General features: G+C 48.6%; 1 protein-coding gene across 1 annotated transcript in view; it reads right to left on the minus strand.

Moving 5' to 3' along the window:
• The window catches only part of B3GAT3 (beta-1,3-glucuronyltransferase 3), a 35,715-nt gene extending 13,793 nt beyond the window's left edge, over positions 1-21,922 (minus strand). The window contains exons 1-2 of the mRNA XM_009694606.1: positions 21,851-21,922; positions 93-228 (exon numbers count right to left, since the gene is read on the minus strand). The gene's annotated coding sequence lies outside the window, so the exon portion shown is untranslated. The remainder of the gene's footprint in view (positions 1-92; positions 229-21,850) is intronic.
• Between the last annotated feature and the right edge of the window lie 432 nt (positions 21,923-22,354).

Genomic DNA, 22,354 nt, shown 5'->3' on the forward strand with positions numbered 1-22,354 from the left:
AACAGAAATAAATGGGCAAGAAGGAACAAGGACAGAGAGAGAACGCGAGAGAGGGAGAGAGCAGCGAAGGCGACACGACTCGTAGGTCTTACCAGTGCTTACAACCCACCCATTGCAGAAGCAGGTTTGGAGGGGCCTCGACCGCTGAGACCAGGAGCAGGAGGGCACTTCCACAGGCCACTGCTGGAGCGGCCAGGAGGAACTTCAGGGACTCATTCGGAAGGAAACCTGCAACACAGAGCAAAGGTGAGTAGGCACAGAAAAGCACTAGGGAGCTGCTCCATAATGTTCATAATACTCCTCAAGAAGAGCAAATCAAACTGGGACAGTGAGCAGCAGAAATGTGTCCCACCCCTCCAGGGACTGATGCCTCCTGGGTGTCCAGAGCCCTGCTTTCCTTTGCATCCACTTGTCAAGCAAGACCCTTGCTTCAGCCAAACAAAAACTGCTCAGTGCTGCAGGGTCCGAAGCATCCCCCAGCGGAAAAGGACCCTTCATCCACAAGCCAGCCAAGCCTCACAACACGGCGTGCTAGCCCAAGCCCCTGGAGGAAGCAGAGACCATAATGACCACATTACTTGCTTGACACATCAGCAAGTGCTCTGACCCACCAGGCCCCCTCCCTCTGCCATGCTGAACGATCAAGGTGACTTCATCTACACTCTTGGGAATACAGCTCCGGTCAAGCTAGTGACCCTGCATTTTGCTCATCATTATAATCCCCTCAGCTCAGACCATCCTGCTGGCATCTTTGATGCCGCCAGTTTTAACTCAGGCTTCCAATGGCCTGTTCAGGTTCATTTCTTCCATCTCAGAGGTGTTGCGACTAGAGTATATTAAACTGCCACAACGACTTAGTTTGATTCAGTGCAAGCACATACAAGATTTAAGCAGACTGTATTTTACCCAAGTATCTTGGCAAGCAAAGTACATCACTTAGCAGGGACACACACGGTGGACAGTTTGCAAACATGGGTAGCAGTTTAGTACCACTGTTGCTACGTGGGGGAACGCATTAGCCCGCTGCTAAAAGGGCTGCATTGCAGACAAGGGAGAGCACAGAGAATACCGCAGTTGAAGGCACGGAGCAGTCTGCTCCGGGGAAAAGCACAGATCTCCCACTGCACAGCCGCTGGCTGGCTGGTCAGTCACTGCCACTGCGGTGCCCTGGAAACCATCAGATCATGTCCTTAAATCAGACTCAAGCCTGGGCTGTAGATAATGCTACCTTACAAATGTTTTTCCCGACACCCTTGGAATTTGCTTTGTCTTGGTTGCATGGGGCAGTCATGGAGAGATCCAGGTTCAAACCCCTGATTAGCCCAGCTTGGATTGATCTGAATTTCCCTTGGCCATGCCTTGACCACAGTCAGCCTCCGGCACTGAGCCCAGTGGAAGCCTTGAAGTGAAATGGCTCCAAGAACCGATGGGTTGTCTTTTTAAAGTGCAAGCAAGCGATATTCAAGTTGCTGGACTGAACCTGGTTCTTCCAAATTAGCACTTCAATCACAGAGGTATTAATTTACCAAGGAAAACAAGGGGTACAGAAAACACACTTAAACGTCCCTTAACAAAAGTTTCAGCGAATCCATTTTTTTTCCACACACACAAAAACCCAACTTGTCAAAAAATTTCCAGCCAACTCTAGCAAAGAGCCAGTTGCCCATCCAGAGGTCTCGCACCAGAGAAAGATCTGCCACTTCCCATACAAAAACCTGTGCCAGAGATCTACAGAGCTGGAGACCCATCCTCCTCATATGCACCTATCTTCCTCCAGCATCATGCAGAGGACACAATCAGCAGATGTGGATCAGGGTGATAAGAGGGAGCTAGTCTTCTGGAAGGGTCTCCAGAGGAAGAAACAACAAACCTGTAAACCAACCGCCAAACACATTTGGTTCTATTGAATGCAGGGTTTCCTGCAGTCAAGTATAGGGAACCAGCAGGAAAAAGCTTTTCATGGCCCAAGGATATGCTCTGTGCAGCCAGACACCCTGCAGACTTTCAAGGAAGCATCCCCCAGCAATGCGGATTGCTATTTTTTTCAGAACTGGAAAAAGCAGCCTCATCCAGACAAAGGAAACCATGGAGGAAGAGGAGGAATTATTCCAGTAAACATCAGGCTTCTGCTGCATCCCTGTCCAGCTCTCAGAGCCAGAGAAATCCCGCTGGCCTAACACTGCCAAAGCACACAGTGCCCTCAGGAAAGAGCATCTGGCCTCATCCTTGCTGTCCCTGCACTTGCTGTCAGTGCCCGAACAGAGGACACTGAGTGCTGGCATCCTTTGAATCCTCTAATAAAGCCAGAACATGTCCCTTGAGCATCCCTGTAGGGCAGAGCCATAAGGAGCAGCTCTGACAAGCCTGAACACCTTGCCTAGTAAAGTGCCTTCGCTGCAAATGCACCAAGGAAAGGACTCTGCCACTGCAGAAGGGGTGGGAGGAAATGACATGCTAAAAGAGCCACTCAGAGTCAATTCACAGCATCTGGCAAGCTGCCACCGTGGGCTGGCATGCATCGAATGCCCCGTTTGTCAAGGACAGCTTCCTCCAAATACAGTGCTCTTACCTTAAAGCCGCCTTCTCCCTGCCTCCTGCCAATCCAGACTCCAATCGTCAGCATCCTCCCATAGGACAGGCTGTCCCTGGGCTTCGTATGAAGGAGAACGGGCACCTTTGGGCTGGGGTGCTACTCTGATTTCCATCCCCTCATCGCAGGGGAAAATGAGCAGGCTCCAATGATTTGTGCATTGGTCTCTTCAGCATCGATTCCTTTTAATTTGCTACAGAGCATTTAGCAGCTCCCTGGTCAATCATCTGTCACTGTGATGCTCCAGCTGCCAAGGGCCAACACGGCCCACTCATGCCCCAGCAGAGAGAGCTGTCGGCTTTGCTTTGCGGCTCTGCTCGGGCTGGCAGCAGAGAGCTCCCGGAGACACCACTCTCGGCCATGGGAACGCTTCAGCCCCACGTCCTCCTGGGGCTGGCCGAACGCTGAGCTCCTTTTGCACCATCGGCAACTGTGGGCTGGAGATGTGAATCAGATACCCCGCGTGCAGTCGCTGTAATTAGTGTCCCCTTCCCTCTATACACCCAAAGGGACACAACCCCAGTATGGACGCAAATCGCAGATGGCAGTGGTCGGCTGGGGGAGAACATGGAGCCACAGACCACAGCCTGACCCCCAGTTGCTGACCCACGCTTCTGCACACCGAGCTGCCTGCCGGCATCCACAGTGTACCACGTACTCTGCTCTGCAGCAAAGACATTTGCTCACTGTTAATTCCTGAAGCGATTTAATTCTATTGATGACCCTGAGAAGCCTGACTGAAGGACATCGTAAGAATTCACTTGGGGCTGCTGTGAGCACTATGAAATCTGGATCCAGGCAAAGTATTTCAAGCGTGTTCCCTCTCAACACGCTAATGCAATTGAAGGCCTCAGTGCAGGGTGACGCCAGTTCTCAGTGTAACAAAGCCAGGCTCTCACCTCACCGTCACATGTTAAAGCTGCAGAAGGTGAAATCCATTTTCTTCTGTGAACAACATCAGCTAGGAAATACATGGTTGCCTGCAATTTTACACTGCTGGTGAGAGAAGTCACAGCTTCACAGCCCAAGACAGAGGGCTTGCATCCAAAAAATCCCTTGCTACCAAAGCCAAACGATGCTTTTTGTTGCTGTTTATGGCACAAGCAAGGCTAGCCAAAAATTAGTCTGGGGAAAATTATGCTCTTCATCAAGGCATCCGCTCTACCCCTGCCCCATCATAATACCACTTTCCTTTTCCCACTGAAAACGTTCAAAACAAAAGCGAGTCTTGTTCAGATTGCCAGTTTTAGGCTTCTGCTGTCTCCTCCTCCACAGGGAAAGGAAGGAGGAGGAACAAATTTAAACATGAATTAATTAAAAAGATGAAACTCTATTTTCCACTACAGAAAGTATACTTTCTTTTTTTCAGTTTTGAAGAATCAGGCAAAAGACACAAATCACCAGCTCAAATGTAAGCGATCTGGGGGTTAAAATACTTCTAAAACAAAGGTGTTTTGCAGAGTTTGGAAAGACTTTCCTTGACAGAAATATATTTTAACACACTGCAAGCAGAAGGGCTACGCCACATGGTGAAAGAGCTTTCGCTTCCTCCGGCAGAGGGCAATGGTGTCAAGGCGTGACAATGGTAGGAGGACACTCATCTAATAAAACAGCGTTAATAAATCCCGGAGCCACGTGTTAGTAACATGCTGGATTATTAAACACTGAAGGTGCTTTTTTAAATCAAGTCGATTGGCATCAGCTCTGACACTTACCGGAGGAAACACTGATTTGATCGGCAATCTGGTTTATAATCAGTTTTACCTTCTTTCTTCCTTTGGGGCTGATCAGCCCCAGCATCGTTACTCCTTGGTTTTCCCACACTGAACAGAAGTGATTTAGAACATGTTAAACTAAAGCATTGCTTGAGTCGAGTTTGTGTATATACATGTCACTGGAGTAGAAATATTGTCTTGATGTAAGAAAAATACACACAAAACCCCCAAACAAACATACCAAACACTTACTCATATTACAAAACAGCCAGGAAATAACAAACAAACACAGCCAAATCCTACAACAAAAGCTTTACAAAGAAAATAAACACTCGTACTTCAGGATACAAAGTATATTCTCACTAATAGCTTTTCCCCCTGGGCAAAGTATCCCCTAAACCTAAACACTGGGTTCCTTTCACCTTTGCAATAGCAACTGTTCTAATTTCTGCTAAAAAATGATGCAGGAGCGGCACAAACCAGAGCTGATCCCTCCACTCAGCCCACTGCAATCCACTGAGCAGCTGAACCACAATCCCTGCCACCCAACAAACCCTTTTGAATTCACATCCAAGTTGACACGCCGGAGCCAGTCATCATGGACAGAGGACGACTGCGGGCATGTGAGCGCAAGCACTGTCATGCCCATTTTTCAGATGAGGAAACTGAGGCACGGGGCAATGATGGCTCTCCCTTGCAACCACACAGCACAGCAGGCACTGGGGACAAGGGCTCTGTCACTGGGCTCTCCTGGCCGCACACGGGCACGCCGGTGGCCGGCTCCAGGTGCTCCGAACGCAGCCCTGCTCCTCTCCATGCCGCATGGCAGGAGACGGGCACAACAAGCCTCTGTCTAAGATTTTGGGATTTGGCAGAAAAGGCTTGTAAAGCACAGGCTAAAAATAAAGGTAGTAATAAAAGCTTCTTGCTCGTTAATTACTCTGTAAGCCATTACTGCCTAAAAACCCCATAACTTTAATTGGGGGCTATTATAAGTATAGTAGCAAAACTGTGGAGCTAATTACTGTTTAGTTATTAAGCAGAACATAGCCAGAACTGAGTAATGAGCATACAGAATTGCTTGTTCTTTGAGGATTTAATCAGAGGTGCTAACTTCAACCTCAGATTCTCCCGACTCACAGCTTTGCAGCCCAGCCCTCCCAGAAGGCTGCACGATGCTGCAAGGGGCAATGCACCACCCTTGAGCTAAAGCCAATTTGTACAATGCAAAGCTTGAATTGCAAGTCAAGAAAGGGAATGAGAATGATTCAGAAGTGTTTCAGACCACTGTTACCAATCTGTCAGCTAGAGGAGAACTGGATTCATCCACAGGAATCAAAAATGTTGAGCCAATGCAGACTGGGCTTGTGATGGAGGGTGAGGGTTTGCATCACCTCTTCATCCATTATTTGTTTCCTTCTTTTAAAAAATAAAAATAATTCCTATGGCCAAAAATAGAGAAATAATGTGTTCTTCTTTCTTTCTTTCTTTCTTTCAACACAAAAAAATAGAAAATTCAGAAATATTGGAAAAGCCTGGAAAGGAAGCTTAGTTTTAGGAGACTGTTTTTCCACTCAATACTTTTGCCCAGCTTCACCTGCAAACCCTAGTTCTGTTGCTACACTTGCCTTGGCTACATACACAGGGGCCACTCCTTGTGTTTTCCAAGCTCTTACAGAAACTGAGGCGCAGAGATTGCAGAATTTCCCCAACTTTGCAACAGTTGAGGCAAAACCTGACCTACTCTCCCCTTCCAGTCCTGAGCCCCTGAGCAACAAATGGGATCAAGAACACAGATTATCTCACAGGAAAAAATAATATCAACCAAGCTTCTCAGAACAACACTTAAAATTTAAAGCAAGCATGAGCAAAGTGGATCAAGGGAGCTCAACACAAGCACAATTAGCTTCTGTAACTTACTGCCACAGGATACTAAGAAGAACAAGAACTTAACAGGATTCGAAAAAGGATTAGTTGTGTATGTGCGTAAACTGCATAACCAGAATTAGAATGAACCACCCACCAGTTTGGAAAACATATAAAACCTTGAGTTTCAGGGCTTCAGCCAAATTTTAACAAGCATCAGCATTATTTTCTCCAGATTAATCTTCCCCCCATGCTGCTCCACCTCTGCAGATGCCAGTAGAGCTGGCTAGAGCTAGAAAAAGGACAGGAGATGTGATGGCACTGCTCTTACGCTGACTACACTGCCTCGTCCCAAGATTTCACTGCTTCCAACAGCAAGGCAGATCTTCGGTTAAATCCTTAAGAGATTTCATGCATTGTCCTAAATGTGTTTGCTTTCTGGTACAGGTTCTTACACTGCAATCATCACCACAGTGCCCAAGTGCCGTCCGGGATTTCTCAAAGATTCTTAGCTACAGTCACTGCACTTCCTTTCCTTGTTGCTCCAAAGACACGTAGGCAAATGCCTTGGAAGGGGCAGAGATCCTTTTATTACAGTGCTTTTGAAGAGGGTTGAACCTGGGCTTCGCAATCTTCTTGCGACAAGCAAAGCAGAGCAAAAAACGCGTCATGCACTTGGCAACAGAAAGCAGCAAGGCTGATGTGGATCCTTGGTGCCTGGGAGAGTCTCATCAGTCTTGGCCTGACCACCCAGGAATTCCTGTCTGTTGTAGAGGCAGCGCTGCCCTTACTGCCTTCAGAAGAGGCACTGGTCTGTCAGTCAGGATTGGCAATGCTTGGTCCAGACTCTCTCTCTCAAGCCAGGAAAGCTGTGGGTTGACTCAGGTCTTGGATGAGAAAGCATTTACAGCACCCAATACTTCTCGATCAGCGGCTGCACTTCACACATGGTTTTTAAAAAGCATCTCTATCAAGATGAAAAGCTGTTTGACTTACAGCTCACTTCCAAAATAGAAAGACTGGGAGTTGTTTTCTTAGGGGAAATGCTGATGACACCCATGAAAAGTTGTTCGACTTTCTTTAAGGTTGTTTGCTGAGCGAGTGCTGGGAAAAGAGTTCTCATTCAAGGGCTTCTCCGTCAAGTCTTCTCGAACTGGCGGCACAACGATACCTTGAGTTATCCCCTTGGCTCAGCTAAGACCATGTCAACTTTGTCAGAAACAGACACATTTCCAGACTATTTCCACCCCTGTGGTCTGCATTGCACCAAATATTTTGTGCACTGCTGACTTCCGTAGATTTTAAAAAGTGACATTAACAAAGGATGACCCAATTTCAACACGATTGGACTAAATTCCACAGCTCCATAATAGGCTTTGCATACGCTTTGCCCAAAGGGTTTGAAGACACACGCTTCCACATCATACCGTGTGTAAGAGAGGTGGCAGGCCCTAACGACCATGCCTCACCTTTCCAACTGGCAGGCCGGCGAAGGCCACTGTCGCAGGATCTACAAGACTGAATTGTTGAGCCAAATATGTCAAACTGACACCAGGCTCCCTGCAGACTTGCCTTTCTCCCTCTACCCAAGGAAGCCTAACAAGTTAAACACACGCAACATAGCTGGGCGATGAAAGAATGGATGTGGCGCTCAGAAGAAAGACTGCGACGCTCGCTAACGCTGTAGTAAGGATTACCTCACCACCACGCAGTTCACAGCTTTTGTTGTTAGTGGTTGAGGGAAGCCCCAGGCTTTTTTATACTGTCTGAACTAAAGGTGTAGGAGTCGGTGGGTGCATCTAGAACCCCGGGCTGGTGGGATATGCTGGGGGCTTCCTCCCATTACACTGGCACCTGGGAAAGTTCACAAATACGACCATCAAACATGAAGAGCTGTGCCCAGCAAACCACAAGCCCTAATTTTATCTCCCAGCTGGCTCTGCAATATGTTCCCTATTCCAGACCTGGAGATGAGACTGCTCACCTCCCACACGCTCTTGCCTCTTGACTCGCTGGGGAGATGAGGCTGGGGGGAGCACAGCAGGGCCCACCGCCCCACTCCGCTGTGGGTCAGGGCATGCAGCACGGGGCACACACCTTTCAGTATCGGCTGGAAAGGAGCTCACCAGCTCCGTACCTGAGACCTGGCTTCATAGCCATCAGCACTTACTTTTAATTACTGAGTTCTTCCCTATCCCTGGAAAAAAAAAAAATCTTGCTCTATTCAAAAACAGTTACTAATAACCCGATTCTAATGCATTAAAAAAAGGGGAAAAAAGAAGCTTTGCAGAGCTAGTGAGCAAGCTAGCCCTCTCCCACTGCAGCAAGCCACCACTGGGCACCCTGAACACCTTAAAAAGCGATTTAGTTTTCAAAAGCATAATTTTTCTTTTTTTCAACAGCAAACGTCAAGTATCTTAAAGGTGCTTTTGTTGAAGGCTGGAGAAAAAAATATGCAGGCATCCAAATTCTCCATTACTTTGCAAAACACCAGCTGTTGTGAGCACAAGTCCCTGAAGACGCCACTGAAGTAAAAACTGCTTTGCAGGAGCTGTTGTCAGAGTTAGCGTGCACATCTCCAGGCTGAGAGGTGCTCCGGACAGGCAGCGAAGAGCATCCATCGCCATGGGAGCTCAGCGGTGCTGCTCCTGCTTAGGGAAGGCAGGGTGCTCCTGGCTCCCTGTAAATCACGCAGGGCATCTCCTCCGCACTCCTCCCCACAACGCCACTTCCAACACGTGCTGCTCACGAGGCAGCTGCGGAAGCCTGGAATTAGTTGCTTTGTATTTCAGAGGCACTAAGAGCAGCCATGTAGGTAATTTGAGCTGAGGAGCTTCTGGGCTATAAATTCACATATAAATTTCTGCCTTATTGCAAACTACCTTTTCACTGCAGACAAACCTGCGACAGGGCCAGGGTTCCCAGGTTAGCTCCTGCACCCTACTCAAGCAGCCTGTTCAAGAGTTCTTGTTAGTTGCTGCCCGAGCAACAAACCCTCCAGCATCATCATACCATACCCGAACGCTGCAGAAGTATATTTATATGGTAGCAGCAGTGCTTGGAGGGACAGGGCCATTCATTGAGTCACAGAAGTATTTCCTGCAGGTTTTCTCTCCTACAGCCTTGTGGGACAGATCTAGCAAAGATGCAGCATGGCACTCGGAGCTCTCTCAGCTCCCTGGTAAGCAGTCGGTCAAAAAATCATAGCCAAAACCGTTACACCAACCTATAGAGAAAATCCCCAGCTCCCATCGCTGTTAGATGGCTTCTTTAAAGAAATGAGGCTCAAATCCTAAGCCCTGCTCAGTGCTGGGTGGTGAAACAGGGCATAGAGAGTCCGACAGCCTGTGACCTCTGCAAAAGTCACTAATGGGACTGAGGGATTAACATCGATTCTTTCACGCTACAGCACAGAAAGGGAAGCTGGGGGGGATGGATCTGGGATGATAAAGCAGATGCCCAACTATAATTCAGCAGCTTGCAACACAATCAATCGCCGCTTGCAGTTCTGCAGTCCATTAGTATAGCCACAAACCTACACAACCTTCTCCTTGGAAACAGGAAGGTCATTTTAAAATTATCTCCCTTCGATTTCTGGTCCCTGCTGAAATTCGGCAGGGTCTCCTAACCCTACTGTGCCTGCTGAAAGGAAGAGCACAGGACTTCCCGTGACGCGCTCGTCCTTCTCTCACCTCCTTTCTCCACGGTGAACACGAAGGCTTTCACCTGCCTGGGAACCTTTGATATGTCAGAATAAAATGGCCCATCTTCCATTTGAGAGGCATTTGGAAGGAAATGATGTCTTTTCTTCTACTAGCATAAAAACCCCATATGCCAAGCCAGGAAACCCAGAGCTATTCCAGCATTGCCCAAGGAGATCGGATTTGGCTCTTAGTGGGAAAGGCACAGGCTAAACCTACCAGTTTGTCCAGCTTCCAACCTAAGCCTGGTTCTGACTCTGGCTTCCCTCATGGCTTTGTTATTTTGGCTTACCTGCACCTCAGCTTGCTCTAGAGGTGAGATGAAAATAGCTGCCTACTTTTGGACAGGAATCACAAGGCTCAAGTAGCTCACAGGCTAAATACAGAAACGGCACAAGCACTGATGCCTGAGGTGCTGGCAAAGCGCAACTCACACCTATCTGATGGCCTGGTGTGCAAACCTGGGGAAGGTCATTTCTCCTAATTTTAGAATCACCCAAGGGCCAAACCCACCCCAGATCTTCTCCATAGGAATGAGAAACGGAGAAGCCAAACAAAAGCTGGAGACAGAATTAAGCCAACAGATTCACAGCCCAACTCAAAAAAGCATGGAACAAGCAGCCCTCACAGGAAGACAGGCACCTACGAGTGCCTCTCCCTGCTGCCCAGCTCCCCAGTACCACTCACCAGCCCCTGCCATTTCCAAGAGCATCTTCATCACCTGCAAAAGCTTGACCTGCTCGGCCAGGCACCATCCTGCCACCAAACTACTTGGGACACAGGGAAATATTCCCTGTGGTCCACAGAGTGCCTCAGCACCAGGGAACTCCAACCTACAAGTGGCGAAAAGCGTGCACATGCGATCTGACCCAGAGAGATGCAGACACGGCTGACGGACAGACAGACTCCCTTGCAGGGTTTTACTTGCAAGGTGAGGAGCGAGACGAGCCCTTGGGGAGCTCTGAGAAACTGGAGGGTTTTGTAATGGCTGCTCTAAGAATATTGTAATCATGCAGTAATTACGGTGCATCTCAAATCAACCAGGCAAATTACATCGTTATTATTACAACTGTCACCAACCTTGCATGGCAGGGACAGAGAGGCAGGCCATCCCTTGCCCAAGGAGGGAACAGGCTTACAAGAGTGTCGACAGAGCTGCAGCACAGACTCATCACACTCCCTTCAGGCCTGTCCAACCCATGTGATGGCAGCCTGGTAGCTTCCTCAAGTGACTAGGACCGTACCTGTACTTTCCTAGGCCGTAACTCAAGGTACAACATTTAATCAGTCAGGTTGATTTTACCTTTTTTTAATTAAACAAATATCTTCAAGCACAAGAGCAGCCCTTGTCATTTGGTTGGAACTGTCAGTCTTTCAAATACCATTCCTACAGATGACTAATCTGTAAAAGCAAGCATTACTAAACTCTTTGGCTCAGTCGATAATAAGCCAGAGCAGTAACAATAGTTGAGACAGAGAGGGAGAAATCAGTGCTGCCTGGGCTCAGAAGGGCTCAGTGCTGCTTGTGGCCCTAAAGCCTTTTTGCAGCTCGAGGGACTGGGGATTCCTGACAAATGCAGAATGCAGGTTGCAACAATGGGGGATGCGGCACGTCTGTGAGGACATCTCGGCACGCTTGCTCCTGCAAGTCGCTGTCACGTTGACAAAAAAGAGAACTTCCTCTTTCAGTCTCTCTGAATGCATTGGTTTTCTCCGTGCAGAGTGAAGACCTCGTTTCATTCTGCCTCCTCTGCAGGCTCTCTTTTGAACAGGTTTCCCTGGACTCCCTGATCCTCCATTTTCCCACATCTACCCAGTGTAACACCGCTTTGGGAAGCATCCCAAGATTTGCAAGCCGAAAGTGCACCATAGCGTTAGCAGCAGAGGAGTGCATGTGGTGATCCCAACCCGAATGCTAACACTCACCTACTCCACAACCCCTTTTCCCCGACAGATCGAGATCTCAGCCCTGGATTGCTGCATAGTTCACAATTTGCTCTGTAACAAGAATGACTCAGGCTGTCGGCTAAGTTATTAACTTCAGCAGCCAGAGTCTTTTCCCATTAGAGCATTATGGTACGAGATGCCTGGGTGAGACAAAAAGGACTGCCAGGCAGAGCACAGAGCGCACGAGACAGCAATGAGAAATAATGTTGGCAGATTATTAAAAGATAAATTGGAGGAAGAAAAGAGGTGCATGTGTGGGGCGACAGCTTCTGAAGACTGTAACAAATCCTTTGCCACCCGGGGCTTCACAGCTGTCAAATTTCCCAAAGCCAGGGGACAGGGCAGTGGCAGGGAGACAGCTTAGGTCCCCCTGCTCCACAGGTCAAAGCCCCCCTTCCACACACATGTCCTGCCAGTGCAAAACCCCAAAAGTATTCAGCAGCAAGAGGTTTAGGGCATGCAATGTTTTCCTGACCCCAGCACCTCTTCACGTGATTATGGTGACAATAATCCCAGTATCCTCACAATGCCATGGACAGTTACTCCTCCACAAAGGGCAGAAATTGGCAGCTGCCCCTCCTACTGTCCTTTGGGCTTTATTTATAGAAAGGCACCTTTTATTGCCATTTTTGCTTCTTTCTGAGGCTAGCCTGCGAGGCTCGAGGCAGAGAGAGCGTCTACACCTCCAGGATCCAGACAGCTCCACCTTGCCGCCAAGGGATTCATCTTAGAGTCATTTTATTCACAGTTATGCCTGCCAGGCCCCCTTCTCAATACTCTCGGCTGAACACTGGCTGCTGCACTTGGAGAATTTCAGAGCTAAAGTAACTACTAACTTAGAGTAACTAACTCTGTCTAAGGTAGATGTGACTTCAAACTGAGCCACCCAGGAATGAGTTGAACTCTCATCACATTGCTTCACAGTCTCTTTTAACAATCTCCTGCCACGCCTGAATCTCACTGCTCAGGCCAAGCTAGCACATACAAATCTATCAGCATCCTTCCCACTGCTCAAAGAGCCTACCACTGTACAGACACCTCACGTGCACGCCAACAGCTTCCCACGCAGGTAGAGTTGTCCTAGTCCCCACTCTTACCATTCAGATTCCACCCAGTCTTTTCAATGCTCCCGATTTTAGCACTTGCAGTTTTTTTTCCTGGTAAAAATCATGCCAGAAATGATGCTCGTCTAACTGACAAACAGAAACGAATACTTCCAAACCCTCGCAGGTCATTCCAGGAGCTGCACGCTCTCTGAAAATGAATATGTTAGAGTCACGCCTTGTGGATGTGCCACTGTTATAAGAAAGACACTGGAAGAATTATTCATTAGTAGTGACTTCTGTAGCTCTAGTCTCCATAACCAGCTGCCGTTCTTCCAAGTGGATCGCAGCCCATCTGAATAAACCTTTGAACGTCCATACAACCCCACATCACACAGCCAAAGTCAGCCTTTCCCGGGGCATTGCAACCCCGCAGCTACTGCAAGAGCCGAGGGTGGGAAGGATAGATTATTCCTGTATCTCACCAAGGCTGTAGGGAGCATGCAGACAGAGAGTGCCATAAACTGGCTGGCAGCCTTTCAAGGCTGGCAGGCTGGTGCCAGATTATACTTCTCTCTCCCAAATTAGAAGCAAAACGTGCCACTAGAAAGTCAGGTGAAAGCTGTCTCTCAAGGAAGCAAGGAGGCTGCCTCTCAGTACCACTGCGTGAGGCAGCATCTTAAAGCATCCTGCTAATCTGAGCACAGCCGTCGCCTCCAAATAAAGGCAGACCTCTAGGAGTCCAGCCTTGCTTTGTGCTGTCCCAAATCTGCCTACTTGCCCTGGCAGACACACGTCATGGGTTGCTTACCCCCACCGCAAACTGTGCTAGGATTTAATCACAGCACCATTCTTCTCCCATTTACACATTCACACCAAGCCCCTCATGGAAGCAGATAAATGGTATCATTACAAATACTTATCTTCCTCAGCCCTGAAGCCTGAGCTGGGCAGTGGTATATACTGACCGTAGCAGACACGAAAAGACCGAACAGGCACCGTCTCTGCCTCAGTCATGCAGGTTTACCATCCAAATGTCATCTCTGCACAGTCCTGCCAGGTTTCCAGCATCCAGCAAGCTCCCAGTTCAGAACAGGACTGCAGCTTACTCCGTATGTCTCATTCCCTCCTTCAGAGACCCAGCCCACTCACAGATCTGCCTCTCAGCAACCATCATGTGCATCTATTATTCAGAAGAAATATCAACTTATTCATGAGCCAAAATAGGTTCCAGGTAACGCACCCAGTCTCTAACAAAATTCCTCCTGCAAAGCTGCTCTTTTCTCAGCCTGGACTCAACCAAGAAGAGTGCAGTGCTTCTCTCGCTTTGATCCCTACAGAGGGTTTTACAGCTTTGTTATGGCGAGGGATAGGAGTTAACAACCCTGTCAGGCCGCTCCCTCATCATCTGGTTAATGTACCTCGTTAAATGGCTACGGCACAATATCGCTCACCTCCTGTACAGTCTACAAACTGCAACCATTCCCTTGGGCTTGCAGGTAGAGATCCCCACAAGGACAGAGGGATGGCAGGGCAAGGAGGGCATGGGCAGTGACATGGTGCCCACGGGAGGACAGTGACTTACCTAGCATGTTGTCACAGGCCCCTGCGGAGTTATTCACATACCACGGAGCCATCTAGCTACAGCAAGGCATGCCGGGGCTCACACAAAATAGCAAAGTTATGCTTCCTTTCCATCAAGTCTGAATCTGAATGTGGCAGTGCTGGACTGCTCAGGACAGTGTAATAGCTGCCCTGGGTTGGACGATGGCTCCTACGCCCATTGAAATAGTATGAATGATTTCTTCCAGCATTGCCCCTCACCTACACATACAGAAAATCCTTCCAGAAGTGCTACTCCTTTGCTGATGACTGGCAAGGCTGGCTGGGCAGGCACAGAGAGAAGGAGGCAGGAGGAAACACACAAGCTCAGTGCATCTCTTGTTGCACTGTGAGCATCCACAGATGTTCTAAAAATGAGCAGAGCACATCAGTGCAGACCCCAAAAAAGGCCCCCAAATCCTGCATTGGAGTGCCCAAAAATGGTATAGCACTCTGATGTGCTTCTCCTGTGCACGGATGGGCTGAAGGCCTTGGGAGAGGGGTTCTCACAGTAGTATTTCCTACCATAGGACTGTTGCATCAGTAGAAGAGTGGCACTACATTTTTGTTGTTGGATGGAGAAGACATGAGCTGAAGCTGGAAAAAGCTCACTTGGATGCACTAGCCAGAAGCACTGCAGGGACATCTGTGTCTCAGCAGAGCTCCATGTCACAGTCTATGGGATTCAGATGGAATACTCACAGAAGATCATCTAGTCCGGCCTCGAGTGGCCAGAGCAATGTCACTTCTCAGCGCTTGCTGGCTTTTGCTTATTCCCTAAGAAGCTGGACTCCCCCAAAGACTTTCCCATGCGGCCTCCGATAAGTATAGTCCTGGCCCTCACAGGGCCACCTGCGTTAAGACAAATGTGTTGGTACACATTTCTTCTTTAGCTTTAGAAGCTGCTAAACAGATGGAAAAACAAAGGACAAGATCTAAGGAGTTTAGCCAGAACACTTCAGCACCTAGGTGGTATTTATAGACAAGCCCAGGGGGAGGTAACCCAGGCACCCACTTCACTGTCACACTGCGTTTCTCTGCAAGAGGCCATGGTGTGCTGCTCTGAGGCAGCGTTACTCGTGCAGCTTGCTCAGCACCCACACACATATGCAACCAGATCCACTCATTCACAGCAGCACATGAAAGCATCTTAGCCCTCGCTTCGTGTCACCAGGACAAGAGAAGAGTATGGGCTATGCAAAACTACAAATTATCAAAAGTGGGATCCCTTTCCTACTGATGGTGATAGGAGTTATGCTTTTTATTCACTGAGAGCTGCAGTGGGCTCCGAATCACTCTAGCATTATGCTATGATAATGCTGGAAGCATTATAAATGCTTTGCATGCCAGACAAATCCTGGAGCGGGCTTCCAAATCCCCTCAAAATCCTCACTTGCGTCTCTACATTCATCCATTCATGAAATCCAGAGCAGAGCCTCAGCTTCCACCTTTTTGCTCCTGGTGTCTTTCCAGCTGAATGGAAGGTGAGGCAGAGTCAAGGTATTTCTTCTGGATTAGCCTTCTTTTGTTTTTCAGGTGCCAAATCTGAGGAAGAAACTGTGCTAGGGCATTTAAGAATGACATCCAGCAAGGCAGCTGAGACAAATCCCGTGCCCCTTTCTTCTGTCAGAAAGTGAAGTGTGTCTCATTCTCCGTGAGCTCTGGTCCCCATAACTACGGTGAGCTGTGGCACTGGAAAACCTGGGGCTACCCACGCAACACAACATAATGTGCAGCGTTCACGAGGCTGGAGGAGTGACACCTTGCAGCTGGCCAGAAGGAGATCTTTGTGCCGCAGCTGCAGTTGTGGACATCTGGCTCCAGATGAATTCCCACTCACAAAAGGTCAGATGAAAGCTTCACTGGCCTTGCAGTGCCCATCCACAGGGGCCTAGGGTGGGAGACACCCACTCCTGCTTCCTGCAGTGCCAGCGGTGTAGATCCCCACAGCAGAGCTCACTGTCTAGATTCTTTCTGTAATCAACGAGGAGAATTCATTTGGCCTATTTTAGATGAATGCCTTCAGAGGAGATGAGCTGCACCCTGAAAATGCCCATTTCTCTTTACTATATAGTTGAATCTACACGAGCCAACATCCACATCTTCAGTACACTTCAGCAAAGGGTTTCCCACCTTTCTGGGGGGTAAGCAGACTTTGTTCTCTGAGCTACAGCTTTCGATTCCCTACCCACTGGGCTTTGACAGCGTTCCCAGATGGCAGACAGTGCAGAAGAGCCAATTTTTCTGACAACACAGCCCACCAGTCTAGAGTGCAAAAGGCAGGAATGGAAGGAGAGAGTCTGAACTCTACTTCCCACATTGCATTAGCAGAGCACCAGCTGTTGTTATTTCAGAGAGAATAACCAGTCTCCAGCAGACACTGTGGAAGGAACTCGGGGATCAGCAGACACCTCTCTTCTGTGGGCTCTGCAGTACACGCATGTCTTTGCAACAGCCCAGAGTTGAACGGAGAGAATTCTCAACCATCATGTGAAGATGTAAATCCCCTCCCCAGAGGTTTCAGAGATATTTTTTTTTAATGTCTTTCTGAAGATTGTCCCACCCTAATGGGCAGAATTTCTTCTCTGGGTTCGCATATCTTTGCCAGGGGACTCCCTAATCACCTTTCCCTTGTCAGCATTTGGCTATGATTCCATCAAAACCAAGCATGCAGTATTTTCTCTGTCCATCCTGTTTATTTACATGTTATGCTCCAGTGCAGAGCCTAGACGTTCACAGCACCAAGGACTCTGGAGTATCAAACCACGTCTCAGGAACTAACAATAAATAGCATCCCAGGGCAGCATACAGGCTGGAGCTGGGCCAGCAGTGACCAGTGTATTAACACACCCTTTGAGAGCTAATACATCACCTGCTCTTAAAGAACAGCACAAGAAGTGCAGGAAGCCTTGAACAGAAGCTTAGCTCTTGTCCCGTCTTTAGGAAAACAGCTCAGATCCAGGCAGAAGGGGGATCTTGAGCATTTCCTATTTATTCTGCTGTCACTGCCAGGCATATCACTTTGTGTTCCCCATGGCTCATACGGACAGGATAGCTGGAGGGATTTCTGAGGTACCACTGCAGCTGGCAAATTGCTTAAAGGTTCTGTGGTACTCAGGCAGGACAGGGTATTTCTCAGACAGAAACACAGAGTATGCGTGCATCAGCACACCGCTGTACAAGGGGAAGAACACAGACTTCTATACACAGGCCAGGATGGAAGACACAGGTGTGCGAAGCTGCCTGTGCAAGTGTGCTCCAGGCACAGTACAGGTACCCATAAGGTATCTTGCTGCACAGGAGTCATTTTATGAGCCTGCGAACAGCGTGCCTTGGAAAGCGCCACTTGGTACAACTAACAGATCCACAGCTGGAGAGGGTCAACAACAGGAGGAGGACTAAACTGGCTAAATATGTGGCACAAAGCCATTAGCACTGCAAGAGACCGGGATCTGCTCCCTAGCACAGTGAATTGTTCTCAGTTATTTCCTCAATCTCTCAGTGCCTCAGTTCCCTGGAGGCGTGGAGTTCCCATTAAAAAATGTAGGAGGATATATTCAATAGTGACTAATACCCTGTATTACTTAGAGCACTTGGGGGTGGTCCACGTGTCTAGATCAGGATATGAAGATTAATTATGGGCCACACCCTGTGATCTCCACTCAGCAAAGCCCTTATTAGCTTCTGAAGGTGAATCCAGCCCTGATGTCAACTTGCCAACCCAAACACAAACAGTTGGGGCTCGCAGGAGAAAGAAGGAGAATCTACCTTCACTCTTCAGACCTTGTGCTTGGCAAAGACCACTTCTCTTGCCACCAGAGAACAAAAACACCGGTAGGTAACCGATTCAGGTTCTGTATGCAAAGCATAAAAGACAACGTGTTACAGAGAACAAGGACCCATGAAAAAGACACTGCAGAGCACCCTTCCAATGACATTGCTTCCAGAAGATGCTTTGCCTTCGGGTGAGTTGAAGCCACACCAAATGCGCCTCCAGCCATATCCCCAAACAAGACTTAGAGCTACAGCCCACGTAACTTTTCAAGGCTACTGCATGCAATGGATGGCTGCAGAAGAAGTAGAGGGTAAGAAAGCCACAGAGGGAATCACACACAGAGAAAAGGTGCTGACCAAGGCCTTCTGTGTCGCCAGAAGTCAGAGATCTTGCTGGTAAGCCCGTATGAAAAGCAGCCCTGGAAGCCAGGCAGCCTCTGGCACTACTCATCCCTGCAAGACAAAATGCCCAGTGATGCAAGACAGGACCATATCCTGTCTTCCTATGGATTCAAATCTGCCCACTGGGTTTTGCTTTAAGAACTAAAAATTGCTTTTGTGCAACTTTTTTTTTGAGCTAGTAGAAATAGAACAAGGGCAAGAGAGAGCAAAAGTATTGCAAAAGGTAAGTCTCCAAGAAACACTAAAAAATGAATTGCAACATTTGCTCTAGTGTGTCCCTTAAAAGACAGTTCTTTTCATTTCCCAAGGCTTCTGCTGTCGCAACATGAGGGTGCTGGAAAAGATTAAAAGGGCAGACGCGCTGTTTTCCTTTCAGAAAGCACTATTTTGACATCGAGCAGCCAGCTTCGCACGAGGGGAGAGCGTGTGCTCACACTTGTTACTGGAAGATGTCTTCGTCAGCTTAGGCCAGGTCTCCCAGCTATGGCAGTTGGTTGCCAGAAAGACGCAGCATTTGTGAGCACGCTAAAAAGCGACGAGGCCCTGCACGGTGGAGGCACTCGCTGCTCTTCTTGCCTCAGAAGGTGCACAACTGCTGAGTAAACACCAGGAAGATCCATAATAACACTGCAGGTCAAGGGAGGAAAGAGAGCACATCCAGGCATGGCTGTAGTTGGCTGGAGCTCTGTGAGACACTGCTCCGATGAGGACAAAGTCGCAGAAGAACAGAATCACTGGCCCCAGTGGCACTGTGTCAGGCCTGTGACGCAAACAAGGTGACAGTCCCTTCCTAGGGTTGGGGTACTATCGCCCCTTTGCATTCACTCTCCACTATGAGCCACCTCAATGGGTCAGAAAACTTTGGGATGCCAACTAACAAGTGGGAAAGCTCTCCCCCTCTCCTCCTTGCCGACACATGCATGCAGAGGGAGACTTTTACGGACGCCCCCTCACTTTGCTGTCCTAGAGAATCGAAATGACATGAGACTTGGGTCCCCTCTTCTGCACCTTCCTCAGGTCAGCCTGGCTTGGAGGGAGTCAGCTCCCATTAAAGCAGTTAGTGCATTGCTAACGACTCCAAGTTCACAGTGCTCCCACCGGAGAAGCTGTCAGTGTTTCACTAGGAATGTCTATGGGAGGGTGCAGGGAGGGATTTATAACTCAGCTGCATGAAATGGGAAAGTACTCAGAGCCAACGTCACCTATTTCATTTTTCTTCTTCTGTGTTTCACACCCCCATACATATTCAACCAGAAAAATAAAATTGATGGTCAGCTACCTTCCCATTCTAGTAGCATCCACTGTCCTGATGGCTTTGGCCACTTCCAAAGCTCTTGGCCCCTATCACAGAACTAACCCTCATGGGAGAAATATCCTTCTTTTTCACTGTCCAATTATTCGGTTCCTTCACCCGAACATCTTCCATATTCCTCAATGCTTTGAAGCTGACACAGAAAACAGAGTTGGGTGCTACATACAAAAAGAAGATATTTTACCCTCTTAGCCGAGTGCCTCCATTTTCCCACACTTTTTTGATCCCAACTCTGTCAGGTAAGCCAAGTAATCCCAACCACTCTAACTTTCTAGACAAATCTTGGTCAATTCATTCACACTGGAGATCTGTGTACAGAGAAGGACTAATTACACGAATAAGGCAAGCAGTATGCATCTCGGGTGAGTTCGGAGAATTTCCTCATACAAGCAAGGATTACTCACAAAACAAAAGAATGGCTTGAAGCTCCACTGTACATTTACACAACCCTTCGTCCGTATTTATGTGCACGCACAAACACACCCAACCTCACACATTTACACAAGTTGGTAACACCTCACTGTAGATGTTCAGGAACACCAACAATTTAGACAAGTATGTACAGACCTATGCATCAGACCGCATATTCTCTTCCAGTCCATACCATTGGACCATAAGCTCCTTAGATGTGCATACACGCTCTTACATCAATTGACCGCACACTGGGGCTCGTGACTTTCTGCACTGTGCGCACACAAGTGGGGACTTCTGAGACACGTCATTATCTAAGTAACCAAAGCAAATGCTTCCTAATCCCATGCCAAGACCCATCAAGAAGCCATCGAAGGCAAGGGGAGGAGGGGATATCTGATGGACAACACAGAACAAACAGATATTGCAGCATCAAGATCCTGCAAAAGATAATGAGGGATGTCCAGCCAAGACCTCTACTTGCTGGGATTAATAGGATATGGGCTCCACAGCTGTAAACATCAGGTGCTCCTCAGTGCTTTCCCAAACATCTGGGTTAAGCCACCTCCCAATACTATTTGAAGTTGCGCTTTCTGGTCTGACTGAGAGAAATCAAGACTTTCAGGGTCACAGACCCAGGAATTGAGTCAGAGAGAGGCCCAGTAGGGAAAAGGAAGAAAGCATCATTCGTGGGCAGCTTCATTGATCACCATGGGCTTTCTCCCCCATAATCACTATTTTCCATCCCCACCCACTCCCACAACATAACATGACACAGAGATCATTCCTCAGATGGCAAAGCATCACTCAGCTATCTCCTATTCCTCCAAAAGATAGCACTCAGAAAGCTTTTCTCTTTAAGCAGCCTGAAAGTTGGCTCCCACCACTGCTGGCAAGAATGAAAGGGATTTCAGTTCCCCCTCCTCCTAAATCCCATCCCTTTCTGTTGCCAAGAAAAGGCAGAGGATAACCAAGGGAAGGGAAAAGCAACTCTCAGTCGCCTCTCACCTCCATCCCATCTTTCTGTACAGATGCACGGGTGGGCTGGAAGGGTGTGGGGCCATTGTAGTCCCCACGCAGCTTCCCTGAGAGCTGCATGCAAGTCCAGGAGGGGAGCCTCAGAGCAGGTGCAGGTCTGGGAGGGCAAGGCTGGGAGGACAGTGCTCCTGGAGGCGAGACACCGGCATATTTCCCCATAACCCAGCCAGCCTTCCCCAGGCAAAGCAGCTTGGTGTCCTCAGGCACCCAGCCTGAAAAAGGGGTGGTGGGGGGGCAAAGTGATCTCCAGCACTGCAGCCCTCAGGACCCATTCTGCGTTCTTTAAATACACTGGGAGGGGTAGAAAAATCGCTTTGAGTCTTTCCTGCTTCCTCCCACTCCCTGCCCGCTGCATACGCACAGACACACACACACACAGAGCCCTGTGCATAAAGGATCTCTGTCCTGCTCAGCTCAGCCATGCAATGCCTGCAAGAGGCAAGAGTTACCTTATTCCCACAGCCTGAACCGCCTTCTCTCTCCATCGTGGCTGGGAAGCTGCTCCCATTCATGCTTTAATCCCTGGGAACAGAGGCACGATTCAAAGCGGCTGTTCACCCACCAGAGTGGGCTCCCCTCAGCAACCTCCTCCTCCTTCTCTCCTCCCTTTTTCCTCGTTTGTTGGGTCCAGATTTTTCTTTTTTTTCTATGTATTCTTTCTTAATCCAGGCAGCAACCAAGACACTCCTTCATTGCCTCTCTGCCTTGCCGCTTCACTCGCAAAGAAACAGCGTTGGAGAGCTCCTTCCTCCTCCACTGCCTCTGTGGACCTCCGGTTCCCTAGGTCTGCTTTTCTGCAGCGTGGCGTTAAGGGAAAGAAAGAGAGTGAAAGAGGGAGGGAGCGAGCGTGCAAACAGGGAGGAGGAGGAGGAGGAGGAGGCCAACAGGGTGCAGGAGGAAGAAGCCAGAGAGTGGCTGGGTGGCTTTTTTTCCAGGCCGAGACGACAGCCTAT

Source organism: Cariama cristata, unplaced genomic scaffold, assembly GCF_000690535.1.
Source record: "Cariama cristata isolate BGI_N322 unplaced genomic scaffold, ASM69053v1 scaffold9962, whole genome shotgun sequence".
NCBI lineage: Eukaryota > Metazoa > Chordata > Aves > Cariamiformes > Cariamidae > Cariama > Cariama cristata.